We start from the raw sequence: 23,482 nt of genomic DNA, 5'->3' as shown, positions 1-23,482 counted from the left end.
CCATAATAAAATGCACATTAAATGTATATATAGATGATAAATAGATAGATAGATAGATAGATAGATAGATAGATAGATAATTATGTGTATAGATTATTGACAGTCAAAAATTCAGAGAGATCAAATCATGGAATAGTCCCCTAGCAAAGAATGACCACTAAATGGGATCAATAGGATAGGTGTAAGAGTAACACAAAAAGCTAATGACCCAGTATGACTACTGCAATGTGCTAAGGATCAAGGAAAATAGAGCCCCATCAATCCCAGTAGCTGATGCCTGTTGTAACAGCATAATAATTTATCTTCCCTTCCTGAGTACTGGAAGTGGTCTGGAGTTTCTTTCCCACATATTTCTTTGGGAATCCCTGAGAGAGGGTTAACCTGCCATACCTACCAATGGATCATTTATGAAACCAAGTGATATGAGACATCATCACTCAAATTGGTTACTGAATTGTGGGAAAGGGAATCATTAACAGATTATTTTCAGTGTGAAAAATCCTACATTTTCTAATGAGCCTGCAACACAACATTGTGAAATAAGACTGATGCAAGGGCAGGGCAAATGCATCATTATGATTGTATAATACCATGGTATGATAAAGTCCTAATAGTACCAGTGTTCCATTATCATCATTGGCTCCCTATTCTGTTCTAAGCATGACACCAAGTGCTGGTTTACAACCTTAGGATTTGATTAAAATAAACACAAAACTTTGTAGACATTTGCCAGCTCCTCCGAGTCCCATTATGAGATCTACCATCAGCTAAAATTACCTTCCTAAAGACATCATCTGTGCCTTGACAGCCGGTATGGTTTATTGATTGAAGTGTCAGACTAAGTGCAAGAAAACTAAAGCGCAAATCATTCAGCCATATAGCTCACAAGATGACTCTGGGCCAGTCACTATCTTTTAGTTAAGCCACTTCACATTGGTACTGTGAGGGTAAAAAGGGAAGTGAGAGATCTCTGTATGCTTCCTTTGACAGAATGACTGAAGGAGAGACAATATCACTTCCAAATGAGAAGAAGAAACATGACATGGTTGCTCTTTCTTTCATACATTTAGAGGTCCTGATGACTGGAGACTAGAAAAAAATAATACCTGGTCTACACAGTTGAAAACTTATCTGGAATCTGAAACTAAAATAAAGTGTGGTATCTGTTTTATTGTCTTGTATACATTTAATAAGATGCATACAATCACAACTTAATAATAATAACAACAACAACAACAACAACAACAACAACAACAACTTTATTTCTGTATCCCGCCTCCATCTCCCCGAAGGGACTCCAGGCGGCTCACATGGGGACAAGTCCAGACATCAACAGAGTAAAATACAGACCAATAAAAATTAAAAACATAATAAATACATAAATACATAAACAACATCAACAACCAATTAAAACTGAGCAATAATAATAACTGGACATGTGGAGGATAAAATGTAAAAACTCTGAAGTGAGTTCCTGAGATATATGAGGATGGTCTGAGCAGGGAGCAGGGGGTGATCTCAATAACCACTGAGCCTGAAGGTGAGGAACAGTGTTAAAGTGCAGTATCTCATACCATTGTAAACAGGAGTGACTGATGGGACCCCTTACTCAAATGCACATCGGAACATCCACGTTTTTAAGGCTTTGCGGAAGGAAGATAGGAAAGGTGCCAGTCTGATCTCCCTGGGGAGGGAGTTCCAGAGCTGGGGGCCCATTACCGAGTAGGCCCTCTCCCTTGTCCCCACCAGCTGCATTTGCGATGGAGGCAGAAGTGAGAGGAGGCCTCCCCGGCAGATCACAAGACCCACGTGGGTTCATAGGGAAAGAGGCAATCACAGAGATATGCTGGTCCTGAACCGTTTAGGGCTTTATAGGTAATGACCTAGAATCATAGAATCATAGAATAGTAGAGTTGGAAGAGACCTCATGGGCCATCCAGTCCAACCCCCTGCCAAGAAGCAGGAAATTGCATTCAAAGCACCCCCGAAAGATGGCCATCCAGCCTCTGCTTAAAAGCCTCCAAAGAAGGAGCCACCACCACAGTCTGGGGGAGAGAGTTCCACTGTCGAACAGCCCTCACAGTGAGAAAGTTCTTCCTAATGTTCAGGTGGAATCTCCTTTTCCTGTAGTTTGAAGCCATTGTTCCGTGTCCTAGTCTGCAGGGCAGCAGAAAACAAGCTCCCTCCCTCCTCCCTATGACTTCCCCTCACATATTTGTACATGGCGATCATGTCTCCTCTCAGCCTTCTCTTTTGCAGGCTAAACATGCCCAGCTCTTTAAGCCGCTCCTCATAGGGCTTGTTCTCCAGACCTTTGATCATTTTAGTCGCCCTCCTCTGGACACTTTCCAGCATGTCAACATCTCCCTTCAACTGTGGTGCCCAGAATTGGACACAATATTCCAGGTGTGGTCTGACCAAGGCAGAATAGAGGGGGAGCATGACTTCCCTGGATCTAGACGCTATTCCCCTATTGATGCAGGCCAGAATCCCGTTGGCTTTTTTAGCTGCCGCATCACATTGTTGGCTCATGTTTAACTTGTTGTCCACAAGGCTCCAAGGTCTTTTTCGCACACACTGCTGTCAAGCCAGGCGTCCCCCATTCTGTATCTTTGCATTTCATTTTTTCTGCCTAAGTGAAGTATCTTGCATTTGTCCCTGTTGAACTTCATTTTGTTAGTTTCGGCCCATCTCTCTAGTCTGTCAAGATCGTTTTGAATTCTGCACCTTGAATTGGGCCCGGAAACTTATAGGTAGCCAGTGAGCAGCTTAAACAGGGGGGGTTGACCGCTCCCTGTAGCTTGCTCCAGTTATTAATCTGGCCGCAGATCTTTGTACTAACTGTAGTTTCTGAGCCATCTTCAAGGGCAGCTCCATGTAGGGCGCATTACAGTGTTCCAGTCTAGAGGTAATTAAGGCATGAACCACCATGGCTAAGTCAGACTTCACAAGGTACAGTCGCAGCTGGCGCACAAGTTTTAACTGTGCAAAAGTCCTCCCGGCCACAGCTGACACCTGCGGACCTACGTCCTTAGGGGGAGTGTAGCCCCATTGAGCACAGGTTGCCACCCTATACCCTGATCGGTCACGTGACTGACCTGGTGGACCTGTCTTGTCAGGATTAAGTTTCAGCTTGTTTGCCCTCATCCAGTCCATCACAGCAACCAAGCACTGGTCCAGAATCCGAGGAGCTTCCTTGGAACTGGATAGAAAGGAGTAGTAGAGTTGTGTGTCATCTGCGCAGAAATGACACTGAACTCCAAAACTCCAGATGATCTCACCCCACAGGTCAATGGCCAGGAGTCCGAGCAGGTGTCTCCCAGCTTCACCAACTGGAAGCAGCCCTCCAGGAAGGAGCCACTGCAGAGCAAAGCCCCCAATACCCATTCCAGAGAGCTGTCCCAGGAGGATACCATGGTCGATGGTATCGAAAGACGCTGAGATGTACAAGAGAACCAACAGGGTCACACTCCCCCTGTCCAGTTCTCTGCGGAGGTCATCGACCAAGGCGATGAAAGCTGTTTCGGTGCCATGACCAGGCCTGAAGCCAGACTGCAATGGATCTAGATAATCGGTCTCAACCAGAAATCCCTGGAGCTGCGAGGCGCTTCTCGACTTACCTAACCTTCTACCACTTCCTTATTACCCACTAGTTCTTACACAGGTCACAACCTTCTCTGTCACTCCCTATTTCATAATCCCTCACTCTCAACTCTTCCTATTCCATTACCTACATACTTTAACCTTCAACACTCTTCTCGTGGAGTTATCTCAATCATCCAAGCACATAAATCTCATTCCTATATACTATAAATGTGATGACCCATGGGCCTTGTAGTCCTGCTCAGGACATTGTAATTCCTGATGAAGATGAAAACTTGGGTTTTTTACCTTCCCAGTCTGAACTGGATTCCTCTCTGCCAGATCTTTCCCAGGCAGATCTGGGAACCTTGCACCTGCAAGAAAGTTGTCTCCCAGAAGTATGTCAAACAAGCCCAGAGCCTACTTCTCCCGTATTCTTGCGCCGGGAGTTTTGTAAACAACAGAGAAGTTTGGATTCAGCTTCGCGCAGGAGTGCGCGGATTGCAGCTAAGAATGTGGCCAATTAAGACTGCTTCTCGTGAGAATCTTTGGGGAGTCTCACATCTGGTCTCAGAGTTAGCTTTCGGTTCTGATTCCCAGAGAACTGCTTCGGCGGGAAGCTAGACTCTATTTAGGTGTTTTACCCGCGTAGTAACTTCGCGGAGTCAATTCGTCAGCCTACGGAGCGAGTTGTGTCTGGACAGCGCGCTCCGGTTCAAGCCTCGCTCCTGCTCAAGCCTTGCCTTGCTATCCAGCCTTCGCCTTGCTTCCCAGCCTTTGTTTATCTACGGACTTTGCCTTGTTTCCCAGGATCAATCCTTGCCTTGTTCCACGGATTTATCAAGTTATTCCACGGACCTTGTTCTTGTTCTTAGTTACCTTGTTCCACGTTCAAGCCTTGTTTCAAGTATCAAGTTATTTCCTAGCCTCGCTCAAGTTTCATGGACTAAAGGACCTTGTCATCTCCCCTCACTTTGCTTGGCAAAGTGAATGTTTCGGTTATTGGATTACAACTTTGGACCTTAATATTTCTTATTGGACATTGCTTTTTTGGACTAATTCTGACCTTTCCTGGAAGGTCTAATTCTGGACTATTTTCTACACTTGTTTTTATTAACTTTATATATTCCTACAATAAAGATATTAGATAGATTCTGGCCTCTGTGTATGGTTATTGGTGCTCTGCAGCCTGGGTCGCGACAGTTTGACTCCGCCACCCTAAGCACCAATTAACCTCGGCCAGAATGTCTACCGGAACCGTACCTGGGCCGAGCGGCCAGCCGATTACCTACACCATCGACAAGGAAGAGGTGGACCGAATCCGTGATAAGCTCAATGCACAGGATGGAGAAATAAGGGGTTTGAAGGAACGCGGAGTTCGTCTTCCGGCCATGGCGTTGCCAACCAAGTTTACTGGAGAAGCTTCTAAGGTTCATGTCTTCCGTCGCCAATGTCAAGCTTATCTGGAGGCCCGTGCTGCCGAGTTTCCCCAAGAAGACATCAAAGTGGCATGGGTTTACAGTCTTCTAGACGGGCCAGCGGCCAGCTGGGCGACGGCACTGTTCGACCAAGCCTCTCCACACCTAAGATCAGCGCAACACTTCTTGGACCACCTCAAGGAGACTTGGGGAATCGAGGACAATTTGGAGGCAGCCGGTCACAAACTCCGTCGCCTTTTCCAAGGAGACAGACCTATGTCTCAGTATATAGCCGAGTTCCGAGTGCTGGCCCACAACACCGGCTGGAACGATGTAGCCCTCAGGGGACAATTCCGGGAGGGTCTCAACATTGAAATGCTGGAAGAAATCTCCAAGGTGGATCCTCCCCAGACCCTCGAGGCACTCATTGATCAATGTTTACGGGCTGAAGTCATGATTGCCAACAGGAAACAGTGGGTTCGAGGCCAGGGCAGTAGAGCCGGGGCAAAACCCCCCGCTCCCGCCAGCGTTCAGCCACGTCCGGTGTGGAGACCCCCACCGCCAACCCCATACCCCAGAGGAGGCGAGGAGGTGCCGATGCAGTTGGGCAATGTGCGTCCCAGACTAGATGCCGCCGAGAAGGCCCGTCGTCAACGCTTAAACCTCTGCTGGTACTGCGGGAACGGGGGCCACTTCGCCAGAGAGTGTCCAGCCAAAGGGAAGCCTGCCGCCCGTCTTGCGGCGGCGTCCTCCACGGAGACGAAGGCGTCTGAGCCGACTGGCACACAGCCGGCGGGGGAAGCCAACGACCGGGTGTAGAGGGGCTCGCCAACCCGGTCAAAAAATCCATCCAAGAGCCGCCAACCGGGGTCCTGTTCCTTCTCGTGGTCACATTATGGTCAGCAAAAAGGGGACCCGTCATGATCCACGCCATGATAGACTCTGGAGCTACCAACAATTTCATCGATAGAGAGTATGCCGACTCTCTGGGATTACAATATCATGATTTCAAGAATGCCCGTGTGGTGCAAGCCATAGACGGCCGCCCCCTCAAGACGGGCCCCGTAAGTCAGTGGTCGGAACCCACCAGGATGTGGATAAGGGAACATATGGAAGAGATTTCCTTCTTTGTTACCGAGGTCCCCCATTTCCCTGTGATTTTGGGAATTCCATGGCTGACTCTCCACGACCCTAACATCTCCTGGTCCAACAGAGAACTGCAGTTTGCTTCACCGTACTGCCAAAACCATTGCCTCGTAGCCAAGGTATGCCATGCCACAGACACCGAGCCCATCATCACCTTGCCAAAGAAGTACTCCGAGTATTGGGATGTATTCAATGAGAAAGAAGCCGAAAAATTACCCCCACATAGACCTTATGACTGTGCCATTGACTTGGTGGAGGGGGCCCCGATCCCGCGAGGGCATCTCTACTCCCTGACTGAACCAGAGCAAGAAGCTCTCAGGGAATTCCTAGAGACAAACCTTCGCAAGGGATTCATCAGACCCTCTCAATCCCCAGCCGCCTCCCCAGTGATGTTTGTGAAGAAGAAGTCAGGGGAACTACGCTTGGTGGTGGACTACAGAGCATTGAACAATATCACCAAGCGGAACAGCTATCCCCTGCCTTTAATCTCGGATCTACTGGATCGGCTTCGAGGAGCCAAGGTTTACACCAAGCTGGATCTTCGGGGGGCTTACAACTTAGTTCGCATCAGGGAAGGGGACGAGTGGAAGACCGCCTTCCAGACCAAATTCGGATTATTTGAGTCCCGAGTTATGAATTTCGGTTTATGCGGAGCCCCCGCAACGTTCCAGCATTTTGTCAATGACATTTTTCAGGACTATCTAGACAGGTTCTTGATAATCTACCTGGACGATTTTTTGGTGTTTTCCAGATCACAATCAGAACATGAGAACCACGTCAAAATGGTGTTACAACGATTGCGGGATCATGGACTTTATGCCAAGCTGGAAAAATGCGCTTTTGATCTACAAGAGGTAGATTTCCTTGGTTACCGCATCTCGCCTCTAGGGCTTTCCATGGATCCAGCCAAAGTTTCAGCAGTATTGGAATGGCGGGCGCCAACTAACAAGAAAGAGGTGCAGCGTTTCTTGGGGTTCGCGAACTACTACCGCAAGTTCATTCCAGATTTTGCCCGCTGGTCCGACCCCATCACTAGCTGCATCCGTGGAAAGCAGCCTTTCCGCTGGACTGATCAAGCAGAGAAAGGGTTCCAGCAACTAAAGAAACTATTCACCTCCCAGCCAATTCTACAGCACCCAAATCCTGGAACCCCTTTTGTGGTGCAAGCGGACGCCTCTGATGTGGCAATTGGGGCTGTACTCTTACAACCGGTGGGAGATCACCTCCACCCCTGTGCCTTTTATTCTCGTCAACTAACCACACCAGAGAGGAATTACACCATTTGGGAAAAAGAACTACTGGCCATAAAGGCAGCCTTTGAAACTTGGAGACATTGGCTAGAAGGGGCCAAATTTCCCATTGAAGTCCACACTGATCATCGTAATCTAGAACATCTAAGAACTGCCCGCAAACTAAATCAGAGGCAGCAACGTTGGGCTTTATTCTTTGAACGTTTCAACTTCCAGATCCATTATGTGACCCCAGCCCAAACCAAGCAAGCAGACGCCCTGTCACGTAAACCGGAATACGCTGCAGGACGCAAGGAGACCTTTGAATCCCAACTGCTACAACCTGAGAACTTTGCCACGCTCACGGTGGGGAACACCAAATCCATTCCCATTGGTTCAACTTCCCCTACTCCAGGACCCATCTGTGCTCAAGAAATCAGGGCTAGTCAGCAAGCAGATGCCTGGGCGCAGGACCAACTTCGCCAAGGTCTGCATTTCCCCTTTTCGCTTAAAGATGGGCTGCTCTGCTATAGAAATCATGTCTATATCCCACCCGGACCGGGCAGGGAAAAAGCGCTTCGTCTGTGTCATGACTGCAAACCAGCAGGACACTTCGGACTATTTAAAACTATGCATTTGATCCTAAGGGATTTTTGGTGGCCCAAGATCCGCAAGGATGTGGAAAAATATGTCAACACCTGCCCAGTATGCCAGCGCTCCAAGATACGAAGGGAGAAGCCCTCAGGGCTTTTACACCCCCTTCCTACCCCATCTCGCCCATGGGAAATAATTTCCGCGGATTTCATCACTGACCTACCACCTTCCTGTGGATTCACCACGATCTTAGTGGTGGTGGACCTATTCACCAAGTTAGCCCATTTCATTCCCTGCGAAGGCCTCCCCACGGCCAAGGAAACTGCGGATCTATTTCTTCAACATGTCTTCAGACTACATGGATTGCCCAAGAGTTTAGTCACAGACCGTGGATCTCAATTCACCTCTCGTTTTTGGAAGGCACTACAAAAACTATTGGGCATAGACTCTCGCTTATCTTCAGCTCATCATCCCCAAACAGATGGGCAAACGGAGCGCACCAATGCCACTTTGGAGCAGTATCTTCGCTGTTATGTAAACTATCAACAGGACAATTGGGCTTCTCTGTTACCACTGTCTGAGTTTGCCTACAACAATGGAGTTCAAGCTTCTACAAAAGAAACGCCGTTCTTTGCAAACTACGGCTTCCATCCACGTTTCTTTCCCCCTGTCATTGAAACTTCAGAGGTTCCCGCAGCAGAGGATTGGCTGCAGGAACTCACAGCGGTGCAACAACTTTTGCTCCAGCAACTGGACCAAGCCAAGGGGGACTATAAACGCCACGCTGACAAACATCGCCAGCCGGGCCCCGAAATCAAGGTAGGAGATCGGGTTTTCCTGTCCACTCGCTTTCTGCCCTCCCACCGCCCTTGCCGGAAGTTAGATGCCCGTTTCATTGGCCCCTATCCAGTGGTGGCGCAATTAAACCCCGTGACTTTCAAACTCCAACTTCCGCGTTCAATGCGCATTCACCCAGTGTTTCACCGTTCCCTGCTCCTTCCGGCGGATGGTGTGCGTCCTGATACAGACCAACCGGCCCCCCCCTCCTGTTTTGATGAATGGGGAGGAGGAGTTCGAGGTTGAGGACATTTTGGATTCTCGCTTTCACCGCCGCCGCCTACAATATCTCATTGACTGGGTGGGTTTTGGCCCTGAGGAACGCTCCTGGGAAGACGCCTCCACAGTCCATGCTCCTGATCTAACCCGTCGCTTTCATCAGACCTATCCCACCAAACCGCGACCTCGCGCCTCGGGGAGAGGGCCCCAGTTTGGGAGGGGCCTTGAGGAGGGGGATAGTGTGATGACCCATGGGCCTTGTAGTCCTGCTCAGGACATTGTAATTCCTGATGAAGATGAAAACTTGGGTTTTTTACCTTCCCAGTCTGAACTGGATTCCTCTCTGCCAGATCTTTCCCAGGCAGATCTGGGAACCTTGCACCTGCAAGAAAGTTGTCTCCCAGAAGTATGTCAAACAAGCCCAGAGCCTACTTCTCCCGTATTCTTGCGCCGGGAGTTTTGTAAACAACAGAGAAGTTTGGATTCAGCTTCGCGCAGGAGTGCGCGGATTGCAGCTAAGAATGTGGCCAATTAAGACTGCTTCTCGTGAGAATCTTTGGGGAGTCTCACATCTGGTCTCAGAGTTAGCTTTCGGTTCTGATTCCCAGAGAACTGCTTCGGCGGGAAGCTAGACTCTATTTAGGTGTTTTACCCGCGTAGTAACTTCGCGGAGTCAATTCGTCAGCCTACGGAGCGAGTTGTGTCTGGACAGCGCGCTCCGGTTCAAGCCTCGCTCCTGCTCAAGCCTTGCCTTGCTATCCAGCCTTCGCCTTGCTTCCCAGCCTTTGTTTATCTACGGACTTTGCCTTGTTTCCCAGGATCAATCCTTGCCTTGTTCCACGGATTTATCAAGTTATTCCACGGACCTTGTTCTTGTTCTTAGTTACCTTGTTCCACGTTCAAGCCTTGTTTCAAGTATCAAGTTATTTCCTAGCCTCGCTCAAGTTTCATGGACTAAAGGACCTTGTCATCTCCCCTCACTTTGCTTGGCAAAGTGAATGTTTCGGTTATTGGATTACAACTTTGGACCTTAATATTTCTTATTGGACATTGCTTTTTTGGACTAATTCTGACCTTTCCTGGAAGGTCTAATTCTGGACTATTTTCTACACTTGTTTTTATTAACTTTATATATTCCTACAATAAAGATATTAGATAGATTCTGGCCTCTGTGTATGGTTATTGGTGCTCTGCAGCCTGGGTCGCGACAATAAACCCCTCAGCTCCAATCGCCTCTATTTATTCCTGTATCTTTTTCACACAATGGAATGATTCGGTGTTCCTAGAAATATCTTATTATGTATCTTCTTTCCCTCGGCCCCAGTGTTTCTGTAATATAAAATCTCATAAGATCTCCTTATCCTTAATCAATCCCCAAATTATATTCTAAACCCCTCCCAACTTAAACCTTTTTAAATAACCTCTACTTCCCTTCCCCCAATCCCCCACAACAGTCCGAGCTATAGCACCAGGAAGAATAGTGCCAGGAATCACAAGATGGTGGTGTCCTGAGTGGTGGCCACTAAAATGGCGCAGGTCACTGGTCGCATACACCCGATTTCAGAATTAGTTCCTTCTTAATAGCTTCCTGTTTGTTTCAAAGTATGGATCTACGCTGCTATATCAAGCAGTTTAAATCTGCATTATATAGACAGTATAGACACATGGAATGCAGTTTAACAGCATTGAATTGTATTGTATGAGCCTACACTGGTTGTAAAACAAGGCAATGTCTTCTTTATAGCTACTAAGTGATCAATGCAAGCATTCAAGTGCCAGCATGTTTTCAATAGGTTTATTCAAATTGGGACTAGCAGTTGGGTTTAGGTTACAGATACTTGCTACATTCTTATCACTATTGCTGGGCACCATTAGCTCTGTTTTCACCCATGGTCCCACTATAAGCTGTATCAGCTGGCAAAATGCAGCCTGTGAACTCAAAATCAAATCTTCAAATAAGTTAAAAACCAAATGCCATTTCCAGTTTGGATTGTTGAGTTCGAACTGCGGTGGGCTTTAGCATATGCACAAAATTTCAGTTTCTAGCTTCATCAAAAGTGACAAATGGCCTTTCCCCCTAAAAACAATTTCTGGGGACTTGTACAAGAGAAAGCTGTGATAGGCTGTGTCAGGAAATGACCAATTGAGGCAATGTGCCCACACATGCTTTAGATGTAGACTTAATCATTGAATGCATGACAGAGCCCTAAATGCCATGATGCTTAACCATTAAAGTATCACATTAGTTTCATCTAATCATTCCCCCATCCTTTTATTTGAATATTCACTTGGAATGTAATAATGAAAGACAGAATTCCACAAAACTGCATAAACCACAAATAGTGTGTAATATAATTTCTTATTATATTGTTAATAATGGGATAAAACTAAATAAAATTACAGCTTTTCCTGTTGCCTACTGAATGTTACTGTCTTATCTTTCCCAGAAGCGTAATGTGTACCATAAATGGTCACTGAGGCACGACTTAGCTAAAGCACAGAAACTATAGTTCAATTAAAATGTATCCAAAACTGAAATAAGAATCCTGTTCAAATGTGCATAGAAATTATGCTGATGCTGAGTTTCCTAGCTCATCTGGCTTCTGATAAATTCTCCAACTCCAGGCTTAATTTACACTTGCAATTTTCATCAGCTTTTATGTTGCAGTTTTGCATGCTTCCTCCTTGTTGTGAAGTTGTTTAACAAATGGTTATAAACTCTGCTTTAGTGAAATTATTATCTCTTAAAGAGAAAGTCTTAGGACTTCATCACACTAGAGCTTGGATCCACTTTAAATCCACTTGAGGGAAGGGCCTTTAAACAGCTCAACCAGACAGGTCCTGGGCCTCACCAAACTACAAACCCCAGAATTCTTCAGGAGGCAGAAACTGGATTTAAAGTGGATTCATGCTCTAGTGTGATGAGGCACTAATATTCAGTTTATCTAATGTTAAGTTTACTTTAATTTATATATAACCCACACTGATTGGAAAATTAAAAGTAATGTTTCAATTTTTTAATCATAGTAAAACATGGCATTTAGGTTTTTCCACTTGCTAATGAAAATATCAGGAAGGGTGTGATTTGTTGGATGTTTTGAATTATTATCACAACTAGACTATGGTTTAGAGGGTTCTGAAGATCACCCAATAACTGACATTCACAGTAGATGTTTTAGCCTCCTTGAGTCCCTTCTGGGAGGAAATCAGGGTATAAATAAAGTAAATAATAAAAGTAAATAATAAAAGCCATGCACCTGTAACTGCATTTGTTTTAGTGACCTTTTCACACCTTGTATAATAAGGATAGATGGTGGTGTCAATAGCATCACATGTGAAAGTCAACTTGTGAGACATGAGTTTGTCTTTAGCTTACATTCTTCATAAACTCACGACAGTTCTACTTTGTTGTTTTAACCACAAAGTTTAGAGAGAGAAAAACTCACAATTTTTCACCCCAATGTTATTGAAATCCGGATCCCAAAGGTGAACCCCAGAATCCGTGGCTCCATAGGAACCAGCAGGGAGCCTACGATGACCTTTTCCCTAGTTTCAGGGAACCCTTCAATGGACTTACTTTAATTTTGCATAAGCACTAAACACACCCTACACCTCAGGGAAACCTTTAGTTACCATGATCCTTTCACAATGCCCTGAGAGACACACAGAACACATAGGCTTAGAAAGAGCCATAGGGTTTTCCCAGACCTGGGAATGTTTCCTCATCCCAATCGCTGGATCAGACACCCTGCCTGGAGTCTCAGTTGTACTGTGCCAACACTCTAAACACTCTTTTGTCTACATGTGTCAGACCCAAGGCAGCGGGGCACCAAGAACCATACACGGAGGCCAATCTCTATCTAATATCTTTATTAAGTAAATATATAAAAGCAATAAAAACAAGTGAAGAATATAGTTCAGAGACAGACCTTTCAAATAAGGTCAAATATAGTCCAAAAATGTATTGTCCAATAAATGATATTAGAGTTCAAAGTTTTAATCCAATAACCGAAACACACACTATTGCCAAGCAATAGTGTGGGGAAATGCCAGAGTCTTAGGAGTCCAAGGTAGCTTGACAACAAGGCTGGATACAATCTTGATTCTTTCACAAGGTCCGTGACTAGGAACAAGGCAAACAGTGATTCTTGGAACAAGATCCGTGGTTAAACAAGGCAAGGCAAATCTTGAATACTTGATCCGGGAAGCAAGGAACTGGGGTTGCGAAGTCCACACACGATCTTACTCCTGAAGCTGCTCTGTTGACTCCGCAAAGATTCTCCCGTGTCAGGCACCTATATTGGGGTCTCGTTTTCCCGCCAACAACCTCTTTCCCTAGAGAACGGGAAGCGAAACCCAACTTTGTCCAGATGCAAGACTCCTTAGAATTTCCCAAGGGAAGCAGGTCTAATCAGCCTGTTGTTTGGCTGCAATCCGTAAACTCCTGCGATTCTGTTCCCTCACTCCTCTGTCTGCAGAATAGGACTGTCTCCTAGGGAACGGGGGCGAGGAATGCCCAAGGTCTGTTTTACTGAGTTCTTGGGTACAAACATCAACATCCGGCAGGTGAAAAGATTCCGGCTCTTGTTGAACCGGCGAAAACCCCATGTTTTTGTCTTCATCTGCCACGATGGCACTAGGAACAGGACTACAAGGCCCATGAGGCATCACAACATGGATGACTCCCATTTTCCTAGCCAGACACAGCCATTTTGACCCATTATTGTTTGCTCGGTCACATTCCTTTTCTGCTCGCATACTTATACTGGGTGGATCAAGAAACAGACACAAGTCTTCAAATAAACCACTGACAGTTTATTAAATTTCCAACTGTGACAGAAGCCAATCAGTGGTAATGACAGACAAAGCTCCTGGACCTATCAGAGAGTGGATTCTAGCCAGCACCATTTTAGACAAACGTCTTTGTATTATGTAACAGAATATCTTTGTATTGAATGTCTGTCAACATGCTATAAATAAATCTATATGTTTGCAATTGTGCTTATGTCAGTTTTTTTTGGAACACTGACTCTGTTAACATCCTCTTTTGGCCAAAGAAGAATAAATCCTCTGAACTTTACCTTCATCCTGTCTATGTCTCATTCAATCTTTTGGGAGCTTGACATGCCGGGCTCCTTGCAGTAGCTGAAATCACACAACACCAAGATTTTTTTTTTAAAAAAAGGTAGGTGCCCCAATAGGCGCCACCTGTTATATTTATGTGACATTGTCTACACCTAGTTGAGGCACAAGGCAAACTATTTTTTGAATTGCAAAATTGTATAATGGGTCACTAGCAAAAGTGCGCAATATATCTGGGACCTACACACATTGCTGCCAGTGCACATTGTTACTGATCATACACTTGATGTGTGTTGGGCAGACAATATACACTGGGCATTTTGCCAGCTGTGCTATTTGGTAACATGATACCAGGGTTCGTTTTCCCCCTTTTCTAGATTTCTGCTGTCCAAGATGTATCCAACCACGAGTATAACCTCAAAGTGGTCTCCCATGCCCAGGGAATACAATTTTTCAATCACTTGTCATCTGTTTTATACAAGAGAAAAGTTGCCTTTTCAAAAATAAAAAATTACTAAGCAGCTCTTGAGGGTGCCAGAGTTTTGGTGGGTGGGACTCAGGGCTAACATTTAGCTCATTCCTCACCTAGATGGTCTTCATTTATCAGAAATGTGCATATTGTGCATTACAAGACTGTTTCCACCAAAATAAAATTGTACTTGCCAAAAAAAATTTGCTGGCTTCTTTCTGTTTTGTATTAAGCAAGTAAAACAACCTCAACCTGTTTAATATTAAAAGACACCTCACAAATGTAAATCTTAGAACCTATCTATGTTCAACAAGCCATGTTTACACTCTGTGTTTTGCAATTTGCCTGTGCTAACACTCATCCTAAACACTGTTATATAATTTTAATACAAGAGGAACAATCTTCTAAGGCATATTCTAAACAATGATGCCTTGTGGTTTCTATGTCGAGGCATTGGACGTACCCTGGATAGGTAAAAGGTAAAGGTTTTCCCCTGACGTTAAGTCCAGTCATGTCTGACTCTGGGGGTTGGTGCTCATCTCCATTTCTAAGCTGAAGAGCCGCCGTTGTCCGTAGACACCTCCAAAGTCATGTGGCCGGCATGACTGCATGGAGCGCCGCTACCTTCCTGCCGGGACGGTACCTATTGATCTACTCACATTGGCATGTTTTCGAACTGCTAGGTTGGCAGGAGCTGGAGCTAACAGCGGCCACTCACGCCGCTCCCGGGGATTGAACCTGGGACCTTTCGGTCTCCAGCTCATTGCTTTAACACACTTCGCCACCGGGGCTCCAGGATACTTACTCTGAACTTTAAAGGACCTGTTCAAAATGCTGAACCTATTTTGAAAGTAGAGTTCACTGTGTTAAATTACTCATTGGATAACAAGCTTACACTAAAACATCGAGTGGATTCACTATTCCAGTACTCCAACAACCAATCCTCACTGCTTTGAAGAACATGAGACACATAAAGCTCTCTTAACTTATAGTGATTTCAGCTAGGACTGTGGTTAGAGAGTCCATTCTCAGTGAGCTTCCACTAAACCAGATTAGCCAGAATGCAGAACAAAGCACTCTGGGTTTGAAGGCAAACTACAGAAGTTTGGCCAAAAGTCACCGATCGAAGATGTACAAGCACACCTTAACAGTAAAATATTTTTATAAAAGATATTTATACATTTTGGAGAGCTATTCAGTCAATTAATCTATCTTTCTTTATTATGGTCCATGACCAGTAGAGCTATTTTGATTTCTTACATCTCCTTTTGATTGGTTGAGAAATTACTGGCTAGGATCTTTGTCACTTTCCCAGCACACCTTCCTACATGACTGCAGTTCTTATTTTGAGAGCAATTTCATAATTCCATCTTTGAAAAATAAAAAGGCAAATATAAATGTAAAATAACAAAAGGGGAAAATAACCAATGTGGTTATACTGGAATGCTGGCAAAAAGAAGAAAGGACCCATCACACCAAGTAAATGATGGGAATATTGTGGGCTTTACATGTCAACATCTAAGGAAAGGATAGGAAAGCAGGAGGATCATTCTTGCTTACCTGTCCTCAGACAATTCATTAGTGTTGTCCATATAATGTGGAAATCTGAATCAGGAATGGATCCAAGAACTATCTTTTTTGTAGATCCTTCCTACCAATATTTAACTAAAATGAATAACTTCTTCACAGTATATCAAGTATTTGGTACAAATGAGGAGACAAAAATTTGATACCTTCCTCACAAAAGATTACATTTTCAAAAGCCAGCCTTTCTTCAGTAATGAATAACTTATGGACAGAGAGGAAGATCATTTATGAAAGAACCTAAACCAAAATGAGAACACCAAATTAGCAAACAATTAATAAGAACCACAGAAATTCAAATCCATCAAGAAACCCACTAACTGAATATCCTGAAATAAAAATATAGAGACTAAGAATAGAATGAGTATTTTTTAAAAAATAATAATCAAAGGTTATATAAAAAGTGTGGCTTTTTCACAGAAGAAATTCAGTTTGCAAATAATCATTTGAAGAGTTTATTTTAGTTAAGAAAAATGACACTATGTAACACATTTTGAAAAAAATGTTCTTGGTTTGCAGGCATTATTTACTGCTTAATTATGTGATGCTTACTTTGAAAGTAGTTGTTATATCCCAGAAACTTCATTTTTGTGGCTGCCACAAACTGTTGAATTGGTTGAGACTCGATTAGATATTCATTGAAAAACTATAGCAAAATGTGTAGCAGGATGTCCTTAAAAACAAAGTTTTTACAGTTTAAAAAACTTTTCCATGTTTTTATGATAACCCAGGACCAAAAATTGTGTTTCATAGTGTTATTCATTCCTGCATCTGGGAATGACATTTATGAAGATTTAAATCCCTACATAGGCCTTTAGGCAAAGGTGAACAGTAATTGCAATGGCATGCAATTAAATTAAAGGTCTTATTTTTACAGTATACAATTTGAAGTTTGATACATTCTATACCAAACCTTCTGTGGGGTTAAATATCATCATCAGGATATTATGTGGAAATGTGTTCTAGTACATCTCTAAGAACATATCTTAAGGTGAATTACCAATGCTATTAGACATTGATATGACTCAGGTCATTAATATACAATTAAATGGATGATGTTGAGAAATTATGACAATGTACATACTAACACTCACCATGGCTCAAAGTATTTGCCTCAGTATAAAAAGTAAGTTTTTAAAAAACAGAATTCGTATATGCAGCCTCTCCTGCTTTGGGTTTACTTGCTTTATTTTTAGTCAATGGCAAATAGTTACAACACAAAGATTGAATTGTTTTCTTACTTTTATCTTTCTCCAGAAATGTAAATCATACAAAGTTGGCAAAATACAGCTGAATTTTTTCTTGATCATTGGAGAAAAAGACTTTGGCCACTGCCCTTCATGGGGGAAAAAACCTTTTAATGTTAATGAATTAAGACATCCACAAATAAAATGTGGATTTTATAACATTGGATATCTATAAATTGGATGTAGAATATCTGGATTTCAAGTAAGGCCTTCAACAAGGTCCTACATGACCTTCTGGCAAACAAGCTAGTCAAATGTGGCGTAGGCAAAACTACCATTAGGTGGATCTGTAATTGGTTAAGTGAATGAACCAAAGGGTGCTCACCAATGCATCTTCTTCATCCTGGAAAGAAGTGATGAGTGGAGTGCTGCAGGGTTCCATCCTGGGTCCGGTTCTGTTCAACATCTTTATTAATGACTTAGATAAAGGGTTAGAAGACACGATCATCAAGTTTGCAAATGACACCAAATTGGGAGGGATAGCCAACACTCCAGAAGACAGGAGCAGAATTCAAAATGATCTTAACAGATTAGAGAGATGGGCCGAAACTAACAAAATGAAGTTCAACAGGGACAAATGCAAGATACTTCACTTCGGCAGAAAAAATGGAATGCAAAGATACAGAATGGGACGCCTGGCTTGACAGCACTAAGTGTGAAAAGATCTTGGAGTCCTCATGGACAACAAGGTAAACATGAGCCAACAATGTGATGTGGCAGCAAAAAAAGCCAATGGGATTTTGGCCTGCATAAATAGGGGTATAGCGTCTAGATCCAGAGAAGTCATGCTACCCCTCTATTCTGCCTTGGTCAGACCACACCTGGAATACTGTGTCCAATTCTGGGCACCACAATTGAAGGGAGATGTTGAGAAGCTGGAATGTGTCCAGAGGAGGGCAAGTAAAATGATCAAGGGTCTGGAGAACAAGCCCTATGAGGAGTGGCTTAAAGAGCTGGACATGTTTAGCCTGCAGAAGAGAAGGCTGAGAGGAGACATGATAGCCATGTACAAATATGTGAGGGGAAATTATAGGGAGGAGGGAGCAAGCTTGTTTTGTGTTGCCCTGGAAACTAGGATGCGGAACAATAGCTTCAAACTACAGGAAAGGAGATTCCACCTGAACATTATGAAGAACTTCCTCACTGTGAGAGCTGTTCAGCAGAGGAATTATTTGGAGGCTTTTAAGCAGAGGCTGGATGGCCATCTGTTGGGGGTGCTTTGAATGAGATTTTCCTGCTTCTCGCAGGGGGCTGGACTGGATGGCCCATGAGGTCTCTTCCAACTCTATGATTCTATGATTCAATGATTCTGTTATTCTGTTAAACATAAAATGAGCACTATACCTCCCTCTGAATTGTGTAATGAATTATATCAAGATGTTATCCCTTATCAATGTTTTGAAAATGAGAGAGCAAGATATGATCAATGCTGTTCATTGCTGAATAAGTCCTGTGACACATTTTGTCCCTTTATGCTTTTTAGATATTGCAGAAGAGTAACAGAATATCTGGTCTAGCCAGGATTCTGTGTATAGATCTTTTAATTCTGCACGTTCAACTCTTGCAGACATACCTCAAATCCAACAGAGTGATTGATATGCTACAGCCTCCTTCCATGGATAGCTTGGCCTAGTAGGATCAGGGTAAATGTGTGAATCTGGCCTTAGGCCAGATCCTCATTCTCTCTCTCTCTCTCTCTCTCTCTCTCTCTCTCTCTCTCTCTCTCTCTCTCTTCTCTCTTCTCTCTTCTCTTTCTTTCTCTCTCTCCCCTCCCTCCCTCCCCCTTTTCTCTTTCTGAATTAGTACAAAGTTCCATGAATCACAGCAAAGTCAGTCATATTGCTGAGATCTGGAATATTCTTGGAGAAAAAGACAAATCTCCAAAACAATATTTTGCTTGCTTGTTTAAAATCTTCAAGACTAATAGTTTGTCTGTCCTATACAGCATTTAAAATCAAATTTGGAGAGGAAGGAGGACTAATTTCTCATATCACCTTTCAGTTTTGCAGTTATATTTTTTGTCTCATAAACTTGTATAGCTTAATTTATTTCTGTAGTTAGCCTAACTGCTTTTTGACTAGCAAAGAGAAAACTATTAAGAAGAGCCAGCCACAATGAAAATGTGATTTAAGCACCATGATGATGCAGGGAAATAGTTATCTGTTATCTATATTATCTATATAGATATAATATATATCTATATTATATAGTTATCTATATTATAAGAAACATCTAACATAACACATTTTAGAATTTTCTGATGTTGGCCATCATAATCTTTTTTTAAAAAATACAACATGTATTTTGACTTTTGTAGGTATGTTTTCTATTTACAACTTTACCTAAGCCAGCAAAATATATTACCTGGTCCCTAGGACTTCATTAGACAAAGCAAGGGAAAATGAGGGAAAGCAGAGTAAATTGTCTTCTTGCATGTAGAATTGTCTTCTTTGCATGGTTTCCATCTTGAAAGAAGATGCAGAATTTACTTACCCGATTACACAGGACTGCCTCCTCTTGCCTCAACCATCTAAGGAGATCTAAGATACCATTCTTAACACAGATACCACTTCTGTGATACTTTACTTTCCCCTTCATTCCTGTTACTCTAGAGGAGACCAAAGTCACAATTCTTAAGAATGCCCATTCTTCCATGTCACTGAAACAATTTAATATGGGCAAATCTGAAATATCCCATCCCATGTGTTTTAGTGCTTTCTTCCATTTCTGGCTGCATTAACAACTCAGAAGATGATAGTGAATATGTATAAAAAATACGACTTTAAAAAATCTGGTTTGTTTGTCTTAATGAAAATTGCACGTCTCACATTTTGATTCTAAAGTGTTTTGCAAAAGTCATAAGTATAAAACTATTATGAAACTCCAAAGTGCGAATGGACAAATCATTACATGATTCGTCCATTTGTACCAATGGGGACACTAACAGGGCTTCTCCCTACCTCTGCTTTAGGGCTATAGCTGTATTACACATGTACAACTTTAACCCCCCCCCCCCCGCGCCCCAATGTTTCAGAACATTTCACATAGCCACTAATTTATGGGAATGTCTTTAAGTTTTTATAAACAATTTTTTTTTAAAAAAAAAACTACAAGAGCTATCTCCTTGAATTTCTATATAATGTTACAAAATAACAAGGATATCCCCCCCCAAGTCTCAGAAAGATTTCCACATCCACTGATTAATGGAGAATTTTAATCAATATAAACTTAATAGTACTATTTCACTGGAAGACCTCAGGGACCATCGAGTTCAATCCCCTTCTGTCAGCCAGGAAAAGCACAGTCAAGCACCCCAACAGATGCTCAACTAGCCTTTGAAATGATGATAATGATGATGATGATAGGTGTAGTGTCTCAGAGACCTCTGAGTCGTGACCCCGTTGCCATTATGGATCAGACCGAAGAAGAGATGGGGTTTCTGCCATTTCCCCACGACTCTGTTCCCTTCCAGATGCCCCCGTTGACAGTTTTAGCCCACAGTTAATTAAAAAGGGCCTTGACTCACAGCCCGGTTCTCCAGAGAACGCTATGTTTGACCACAAATTGTTTTGGGAAATATCTTGCGCAGAGAAGCAGAATTTGAGGAGAAGCACTAGATTAGCGGAGAAAGCAATCGTTAATTAAGCCAGTTCCCTTGAGAGTTTCCCGGGAGGATTGCATCTGGCAAGTTGTTGACTTAGTCCACTTTCCCTTGGGAAAGAGTGTTCAGACACCTGGCTGGAAAGGAGAGCGAAGTCCCATAAAAGTTCTGGGCGCCAACTGTCCTTTGCGGTGTTCAACATGTCAGTTGAGGAATTCACATCGACTCTAGTTCTGCAGCGTGCTACTCTCGAGTAGACCAGCGTTGCATCTCGGCTCCCTGTCAAGTCTGGACAGCATTTCAGCTTTACCATGACTAACTTTGCCTTGCCTTGCATCCTAGCCTCGGATTTGAGCCCTGGAACTCTTTGACAGATCTTGCCTTAATCCCCACTCAAACAGCCTAAAGGTTTGAGTGTGTTTCGGTTATTGGATTTAAAACTTTGAACTCTAATACTGGATATCTGCTTTCACATTGCTGGACTAAATTTGACCTTTCCTGAAAGGTCTATTGCTGGACTATATACTCTGCTTATTTTTAGTTGTCTCCTTTATTTCCTTAATAAAGATATTAGATTGTTTATTGGCCTTCGTGTCTGATTCCCAGTGCTCATGCTGCCTTGAGGTGTCACAATAGGAAACATAGTAGGTAAACTCTGGAGATACTGTCTCTGAACTTTGCTTACCTCACAGGGTTGATTCAACGCCCAACAAGCTCCTTTTATCTTGAAATCCCTGTTATTGCCTGCTAGTAATTTCTGTCTTCCCTCTATATAGGGCAATCTCTGCAAAAGAACATATGTAATGGAATACACTGACAAAAATCTAACATCTGAAAGTGCAACCAGAAATGTAAAAAATGATTCTCCAAATATGTTTACAAACTTAAAAATAGCCGATTTAAGAAGGACTCCAATTTGAAATTGTTAAATAATTTGCCAATTATTTCCATTCTATTGCTTTTGGTCTTGATTTAGATAATAGATTTAATACTACTATATTTTGTAATTAGTTTACCAATGGCAGGGTGTTTGTGTTATCAGCATCATTGTTCCGTTGATGGTCACTACAAGTTCATCCATGCATTTGATTGTGCTTTGCCTGCATGGCAGGGGGTTTGACTAGATGGCCTATGTGGTCTCTTCCAACTCTATTATTCCATGATTCTATTATTTAAAATATACATGTCATTCATTGTGCAGTTTTCAGTCCATTTCCCTTCAATATCTTTGTTTACATTCCCATCCCTACAGTTATGTGTATCATAATCCCCAATTTAGGAAGAACTTTGTTTTTCATAGCCACCTTTTGATTGCTTGATACTCAGAGACAGTTCCCAAATTCCCATCCTTCACAAAATGTGCCAGAAAGGTGCTCACTGACTCAATATCTTCCCTCGAAACTTGCCATAAGATCTATTTAAGACACTACCCTAAGCCAATTGTCTAGTCCTCTATGACAGTGTGGGCTAGGTGGGGGAAAAATCTTTAACCAGGGTGGATTCTTACTCAGACACAGAGCAACCAGAAAAACTACACTGCAAAAGGAGGAAACAGAGTTGGTTGATGATTCCAAAGAGGAAGGGAAGCAAGCAGAACTGCCTTAAATAGGCTACTCATATGGTGCTAGGTGTTACTGAGCATGACCGCCCCCCCCCCCCAATAAAATGTAGTTTATAATTAAGGATCTTATAGTTTTGCCAAGAACACCAAGCTGGAATGATATAATAAGGATGAAGTCTTGGCCAATTGGCAAACCACAACAAGGACCCCTCCCCAGTTTAGATCTGTGTACATTTAATCAAGGTTTTATATTTGATATTCTATATTTATAGCAGATATGCATAAGTAATAAATATTCTGGGACCCATGGTACAAAAGGCATTTTACCTTTGCTCAAACTAAGCAAATGGCCAGATGACCTTGCTAATTTTTCCCCACCCCAGTCAATGACTCACAAACAAAAGGAATCCAATGCCTTTGTTTAGAGTTGGGCTGATAAATATTTACTTATCTAGGCTAAAGGTTAGCAAAATGGGAAAGTAAACAATATATTTTATAATCTTGCCCTTATTTCTCAAATCCAAAACTTATCCTTTCTGCCTATCCCTCTGCCTCTTTATATCATCTTTGATTCACCTTTACTGTTCCCTTGATGCTGAGGCTAGATTCTACCAAAACACACACATGCACACACATACACACATGCACACAAGCTTCATCATCACCTTCCAGCCACTCTGGGAGCCCCAACAAGCTCCCAAGTCTCATTTTGCTTCCTTTTTCCTTTGCCACACATTTCCTCTCTCCCTCTCCCCATCAACTAAACAAACCCTATAATCTTCTCCCTTGCACTGAATACCCAATCTCATAACCTGTGTCAACCCAATCCCCTGTGGATCTGGAGATCTAGATGATCTCCCTTCTTCACTCATAAGTCCTTTCTGCATGTGTTTCCCAGAGGAGATAATAGCCC

The sequence above is a fragment of the Anolis carolinensis genome, chromosome 3 (assembly GCF_035594765.1).
Source record: "Anolis carolinensis isolate JA03-04 chromosome 3, rAnoCar3.1.pri, whole genome shotgun sequence".
In the NCBI taxonomy this organism is placed as follows: Eukaryota; Metazoa; Chordata; class Lepidosauria; order Squamata; family Dactyloidae; genus Anolis; species Anolis carolinensis.
Note: the sequence above shows the minus strand (reverse complement) of the source record.